The sequence below is a fragment of the Typha angustifolia genome, chromosome 13 (assembly GCF_048772165.1).
Source record: "Typha angustifolia cultivar Huaian chromosome 13, ASM4877216v1, whole genome shotgun sequence".
Lineage (NCBI taxonomy): Eukaryota > Viridiplantae > Streptophyta > Magnoliopsida > Poales > Typhaceae > Typha > Typha angustifolia.
The window spans coordinates 14,537,819-14,545,440 of record NC_133251.1 but is presented as its reverse complement, the minus strand read 5'-3'; the positions used below and the strand labels follow the sequence as shown (position 1 = coordinate 14,545,440).

The 7,622-nt window shown below is 38.2% G+C and overlaps 1 long non-coding RNA gene across 1 annotated transcript; it reads right to left on the bottom strand.

Annotated features, from left to right (window-relative positions):
* Positions 1-258: 258 nt before the first annotated feature.
* LOC140774651 (uncharacterized) lies at positions 259-1,846 on the bottom strand. The gene is made up of 3 exons (XR_012106624.1): positions 1,519-1,846; positions 1,267-1,406; positions 259-504 (listed from the first exon to the last, which is right to left on the bottom strand). It is a non-coding gene; the product is annotated as an uncharacterized lncRNA (long non-coding RNA).
* Between the last annotated feature and the right edge of the window lie 5,776 nt (positions 1,847-7,622).

Below are 7,622 nucleotides of genomic sequence, written 5' to 3'. Positions count from 1 at the left end.
CATGACTCGTCTAACTCGTTTAATAAACGGGTCGGTTGATACGACACAATAGCACAACCCGTCTAACATGTTTAATAAATGGGTCGTGTTAGTATGACACATAACATGACCCGTCTAACTCGTTTACCCTATATAAAATTCAAAAATAATTAATTTATCATATATAAATAATGTATTAAACAAACAAAATAACTTATTTTCAACTCAAAACTCATACAACATAAAAATTACAATTCTAATAATTCACCATAACACAAATCCATCCAATAAAATTTAGAATTTAGAACAAGTTTCAACTTTTAAACCCAAATCCATACAACAAATTATATGGAACAAAGTTTAGAACAAATCCATACAATAAGTTTTAATTCCAATTCTCAAATCTAAATCCCATGACAATTAGAATAAAGTTTAAAATTTACAATCTATTACAAATTACAAATAGTTTGAAATAAGTAAACAATAATATTAAGCTCTCCATTTCATTGTCCAAAGATCATGACCCTATCAAAAAGAACAAAAAAAAACGTAAATAGTTAAGATAAAAGATAGAGAGAGACAAAATTGAGATTTTCATACCAAACATTAATATTAAATATATAAGATATAGACAGTGCCGGGTGTTATAGCTGGGTTTTGTTGGCATCCCAAAGTTGGTTCAGCTGCTTTTTATTAAACTAAGTGCAACGGTGAATGGTAAAAAGTTTGGCACATCAAATTGGAAGGCCAATTTACCCCAGTATCCTAACTTCTACCAGTCATGGCAGGAATTAACAGCCTGCAAGATCTTAATAAAACTGACAGAGGAGCTGCAAAGTTGCATGATTTTGGTTATTTTATTTATTAAACTGATTGTGTACCTGACAAGTATAATATATCTCATGAGTTGCAGCACCATTTCACACAAGAGATCAATTCAATGAAGGCTAACTCATAGAACAAGACTCTCTCCCACACCTGGAGTTTAATTCCAAACCAACTATCCAAAAGGCATCAAAGCAGGCCGACCTTTTAATTCTGACAACTATATCTCTAAGAATCAGCATTAGCATGAGATAAAACATAGAATATAACAGAACACCCTCATCTCTCGTATCAGAACCCAACTTTTCATCTAAAATTAACTAAACCGTCCTTTTGACCCACAATTATCAATATCTAATAGAAATTGTGCAGCAAATATATCTCAAACACATATCTAAAAACAAAAATAGCATTAGCAGGTGATATTTAGTTATTTACATTAAATCACTGAATGTCCATCACCTGCGAGATTTGGTTTGCATTTTCGTGCCTTCTGGACCAGCTTCCAAAGCTTTCTCCTGTCAACAGAGCCACCGATCTAGAATGCCATCGATTCTCACATCAAAATCCCAACGTTCCATACAAAAACTAACCAGACCTCGCTTTTAACCCAAATTAACCAATGCCCAGCAGAAAGAAATTAATAACGCAACAAATAGATCACATAACAACACAATTATCACTGAAAAGACACAAAAAGGAGAGAAATCGCACCAGAACTTGAACTCGGGGAGGCGGCGAACGAAAGGGCGAAACTCATCACACGAGCGGATGGGAAGGACGGCGCCACCATTACCACCAAACGCGCCATGGATATCGGGATCGACCTGGGGCGAGAGGAAGGCGATGAAGATGTTGAGGACGTAGATGCCGAGCGCGTAGGAGATGACGAGGGCTTTCGGTGAGGGCAGCGCCGTAGTAGGCGACAAGCGTGAGGAGATAAGACGAGTTTCGAAAGGTGTTTCTATAAGGAAAGGGGGTAAGCGGCTGGAGACGAGGCTTTGGGGTTTTGCTGCTTCGGGCTTTCGGAGGCGGTTGGAGATTGACAAGTGAGAGTGTGAGATCATGAGTGGCTTAGGGTTAGTTATAAGAATATATATACATAGCGGGTTGGCCTGACCCGATTCAAATACTTAAATGAGTCAAATGGGTCAAAGGGTTAGTGATAAACCCAAACACAATCCGATTATTAAATATGTTAGGCAGGTTAACCCGTTTATGATTCGAACCCAATTAGACTAAACTCAAACCCGATTAAGAGTCGGGTTATTGTGTTAGATTATCGGGTCGAGTCAATTTTTGCCACCCCTAACTACCAGCATGATTGTCACTTGTTTGATATTTCAGAGTGTACCATATTTGTTTTGGCGATGCTTTCAAAGTTGTTTGGTTTTTATTTTATTTCCTTTCGTTTTTCAAAAAAAAAATATTTTTATTCTTACTGATCAACTTTTATGATAAGTGACTAAGTGCGTGTATCAAGTTTACCGAAACTTAGTTAGATATCAGTTGAGGGTGAATTGAGGTTGAGTTGTTGATGTCTAGTTAGAGGTCATTTTGACATAAGTCTTTTCCTATGTACCAATCATATATCCTTTAATGAGTGTGTGTTCATTACCCTAGTTGTAAAAGGTTTAGTCGTGAGTTGATAAATGTCTAGATGTTAATAAAATTTCTTTTACTTATCTTTATTTACTAATAAGAATGTTAAAGGAGTTGATTTTAAGATGCCTAGTATTAAATTTGGATTGCATAAATTCTACTAATAAGTGGAAGCTGGTTTGTGATTAATTCAGACTTGTGGATGATTTTACCTCTCTTGTTACTTGGTATTTGAACTCTTGATTGTTACCTCAAGTGAAATTTCTAGTAATTGCATCATGATGTTGGGTACTTTTATACTGCTAATATAGGAATTAGGAGGCTTCGAGGAAATAGAAGTAAAAATATTGATTGGTTATCGGAGTAGTTCAACCATTAGTTGGTATTTGTTCTATTTAAATAATTGAAATGTTAGAACTTCTGCAAAATAAATTATAAGGGAGCACAATTCAAACTTATAGTTAATGTCTCTTTTTCTTAATTAAAATTATGTTTGTGTTATAAGCTAATAAGGATGTTAGAGGAGATGGCTTTGTGTTAATAGTTGTGATAATCATTAATAGGAAAGTTATTAATTAGTGGCGTCCGTATGTTTTTAGATTTCTCACTTTTAGAAATTCATAGTATTATTATGTGGAAGAATGAGAGTTTAGAAATGATGCAAGTGATGATATATGGAAGTCTTTATCTTGAGTGAAGTGACACTTTTTGGTCTAAGTGTTCATTTTATGTTGTTGTCTTATCGTAAGATCATTATTTTTATTGTCAGTATGTGTGCCCTTCTCATCAATTCTTTGGTAGTTAGTGTGAATTTTCCGTTGGCAGAAAGCCTAGTATATAGTTATTTGAAAGTTTTACATTATTGATGACATGTTAGTAAATTAATATGTTGGCAGACAGATAGATGGAATCAGGCTAGAAAGTGGAAATGAAGGTTTGCAAATTTGGATCACTTCATTCTAGGAGAGGTGTATATTTTGATCTTGTCGGGATGAGTTTGATGACCTTTAGTTTTGGTTGATACCGACTGCGATTCCTTGTGATATATAGTTGGACCTTTTAAATAAAGTTGACTAAGGGTGTAGTATCTCAAGTTGGGGAGTTCTATTTTATGTGGTGTATCTTTGTAGTAGCCTATACGGCAAGAGTTAAGTTTTAGTATATTTAATTTTGTCGTCAATGTTCCTCCTAATCAAAGATTAATCTTAGTAAGTTGGATTAAAGCCTTTCACTCAGAATGTTAGCTTTTAAGACTTTTATTTTGAATCTGTCAATCAATCTTGCTCCGGTTGTGAGTTATCTTTCAATTTCGAGGAAGAAATTTTCTTTCCTTCCCTCCCTCTTTACTTCTCTCTCTTTTCTTCATTTTCTTCTTTTCTTTCTTCCTCCCTGCTCGCAACTTGGTTTCCCTGTTTCTTCTTTTCGCCGCGTCGGAGTGCCACTGGACCCGCCAACCTCCTAGATCAAAACATTGGAGCTCCTTCATTCTCCAAGTAAGTTTGATTTAAAATTCATTATTTAATTTGAGTTTTTACACTAGTGTCTTCTTTCTCTCGGTTTTGTTGGAAATCCAGCTAGCTAGTGGCCTCAAGCCTCACTGCGTCAGTCCGTTGAGCTTCCCCTTGTCTTCTTCTTTTTCGATAGGGCCTTTAGTGGGCCATTCTTGCCCCTGGTGGAGGCTACACGTGGTAGCCTCCCCATGTCGGGTTTCAAGTGGATTTCCGACCACCTCCATCACTGACTTAGCCACCCGACTAGCGGGTTAGCTTCCTTTTGCGAGGACCGTGGGCCTCGACATTTGAGGCCCTATGGCCAGAGCTATTGGGCGGCCCTCGCCTTGCCACAACCTTGGCGAGGATGATTCTCATCGTCGATCGCCCCTAGCGAGTGGGCTTCCCCTTGGGACTGCCGGTGGTTGGTACCATCAGCAACTCCCTCACCCCACCGATAAGTGTTAAATTCATAATTATAATATTTGTTATGCCTAAATTATTAAATATTAATATTTTATTTTAACTAATTAATGTATTTTAGTTATATGTAGACCTTTAATCAATTGAATCTCATTTAATCACTAAAAATGATCAAATTTGGGCTCAAGCCAAATTTAGGCTTAGCCACTACTAACCAACTCAATCTACCTCTCATCTTTCAAGTCATGTTTAAGTCAAACTATGATCCACTAATCATTTTCTTTTTTATCTAAATTATAATGAGTCAACATCCTTTCTTTTTTTTCATTGAACAAAAGATTTTCAACAATCAAATCTCTATCAAGTAGTAGAATTTTAGTAAAGAATCTTCATCTAATGCAGTAGATTTTCAGCTCCAATTCAGACAAAATTTTAGCAATAACTGCAGTAGTAAACAAATTTCAAATTCCTATTTGAGTAGCAATTCCAGCCAAGCAAATTACCCACCTAATGCGACATATTTTTAGCATATTTCATACATATTTTCACCAGATTTCATGCACATTTTTAATAGATTTCAAACATAATCACAACAAATTTCCGACATATTTTTATGCTCCAAGAAGTCTATAAATAGAGGGGTTGAGAGTTAGAGAAAAATATTTTTCCTGGTATACTTACTGTTAAGTTTTTCTTTTGAGGAGTTGTAGTTTAAATTTTAACGTATAAACTTACAATTGTTTCAATTCAATTGGCAACAATAGAGCATATTTGAAGAAATTTCAATCTTTGTAAGTCAGCAAAGTTCATATTTTGATTTTCTTTTAGCGTAATCTCTTATTTTTGGATTTGAATTTTGTTTTTGAAAGAAGTATTCTGCAACTCTCTAGTGCTAAATCTCATATTTATTTTTATTCAAGTTGTGTTATTAACTACTAAATGAATTTCTAATTTTCTTAAGATTGAAAGAAGTATTCTTAGAATTTCTAATTATGTGCTCTTAATGATTTTAAATTCTTACTCCATATTCTCTAAAAATAAAGGAAGAACTTAATTTTTATGAAAATTAAATTGTTCATTCAAAAATAATCTTTCGATCCACCGGTGATTGATTTCTTAGTGAATCGTAGAAAAAAAAAAAGAGATTTATGTTATCTAATAGAGACGTGTTATCTACAAGTGGATTTCAAGACCTTATTTCTCTCGCACTTAATTAAAAAAATCTATAAAAAGTTTTTCTTTTTCTATAAATCTCCTAAACCTATTTTCCAACTATGTTAAAATTAATTTTAAGATTTTCAAATACTTCAAATTTTCAAATAAGTCATCGTGGGATCGATACTTTGCTTGCTGATCTACTCCATAGATTAGTGCATTTACGAGTGTTACTTAATTTGTCACAACAATGAGTAGTTTGGTGGGTTGTGAGTGCCTGTTGGCCCCTCCGCTAGTTAGTTAGCACCGTGGATGCCTTTCTTGGCCGGCGCGGTGTTGGCTAAATTGCTGGCCTGGCTGCCCGATAGTGGTGCTCGCCGGCAGCCCCCTTCCCTCCTCCTTGGCTTGGCTGGGTTGAGGAGGGAGGAGACGGGTGTTGGCTGGGCCGAGCCCATCCTTGGGTTGCTTGGGGGTGGGCAGCAACCTAGCCCTTGTGGGGCTTGGGTTGGGTTGAGCCCAACACAAGTTGGCTTGGGCTAGGTGCAGCCCAACCCAAGGTAGGGATAGGTTGGACTATGGTCCAACCTATGTTGCTAGTGTGTTGGGCTGCGCCCAACCCAAGTTGTTGGCTGGGTTAGGTTGCCAGCCAACCCAACATGTGGTGAGCTAGGTTGGGTGCGGCCCAACCCAGTTTGGTGGAGTGGGCTGCGGCCAACCCATGTTGTCTAGGGGTTAGGCTAGGGGTGTCAATAAACAAGCAGCTCGGGCTCAGCTGAAGCTCGAGCTCGACTTGGCTCAGTTCATACTGAGCTGAGCCTGAGTTTATTTTTAAAGCTCGATTTGAATTTGAGCCGAGCCTAAGCTGAAGCCGGCTCGCTTAGGCTTGGCTCAATGGGCTCGTTTACAACCTTGTTCCGCACTACAAATAGTTCTAGAGTACTCGGAGGATACTGCAGTCTACTACCACCATGCTTTCTTAGATGTTGCAACCTTTTGCCCGGCTAGAAGGCAGCCGACTGCTAGCTGTATGCATATATATATATATATATATATATATATATATATATATATATATATATATATATATATATATACTTGAAGACTAATAAGATCGAGAGAGCAATATATGCCTATGCCCATGTATGTACATATACATTATATGATAGTGCAAAGAGCAGCAATAAATGGTCTCTTCTCAAGCCGACATCTCAGTAAAGGTCTAGGCTTGTCAAGTCAAAAGAGAAGTTGCTTATGGAGCTAAGGAGCTAACAATTCCTATTTATTTCGATGAGTAATTTAAAAGAGAAAGTATTTATTAGTAATACCAATCTCATTGTTTCCCATTTTAATCTCCCCCTTGCCATATTTATGTAAGTGCCCTTAAACTCCGACAGGGGTTGAAAATTCCAATTTTGGAGTAACGAGCAAACTTTGCATCACCACTTTAGAGAGAGAGAGAACAATGGGGAGACGAAGAACTGAGACGTGCCTAACAAAATCTCCTCCGGCCTCCTCCTACTCCTTCGACCTCCTCCTTTGGCAAGCCATTGTCGTCGTCACCTCCTTCTCCAATCAGGCTCGAGCTTGGGCTCAAGCTTGACTTGGGCTCGGGCTGACTTGGCTCAAGCTCGATTTGCAATCTCATGGTTTCCCATTTTAATCGCCCCCTTGCCATATTTATGTAAGTGCCCTTAAACTCCGACAGGGGCTGAAAATTCCAATTTTGGAGCAATGAGCAAACTTTGCATCACCACTTTAGAGAGAGAGAACAATGGGGAGACGAAGAACTGAGACGTGCCTAACAAAATCTCCTCCGGCCTCCTCCTACTCCTTCAACCTCCTCCTCCTTTAGCAAGCCGGTGCCGCCTTCACCTCCTCCTCCAATTAGGCTTGAGCTTGGGCTTAGGCTTGACTTGGGCTCGGGCTGACTTGGCTCGAGCTCGATTTGAGTTGAGCCAGCCTAAATATTAAATTAGGCTCAAAATTTAATTTCGAGTCGTACCTGAGCTAGAGCCGACTCACTCAGGCTTGGCTTGTTTACACCCCTAGGTTGGGCTGTGACCCAGCCCATGTGGGTTGTGGGTTGGGCTGCGGACCAACCCAAGTGGTATGGGATTTGAGCTAGGTGCAGCCCACCCCATAGGCTGG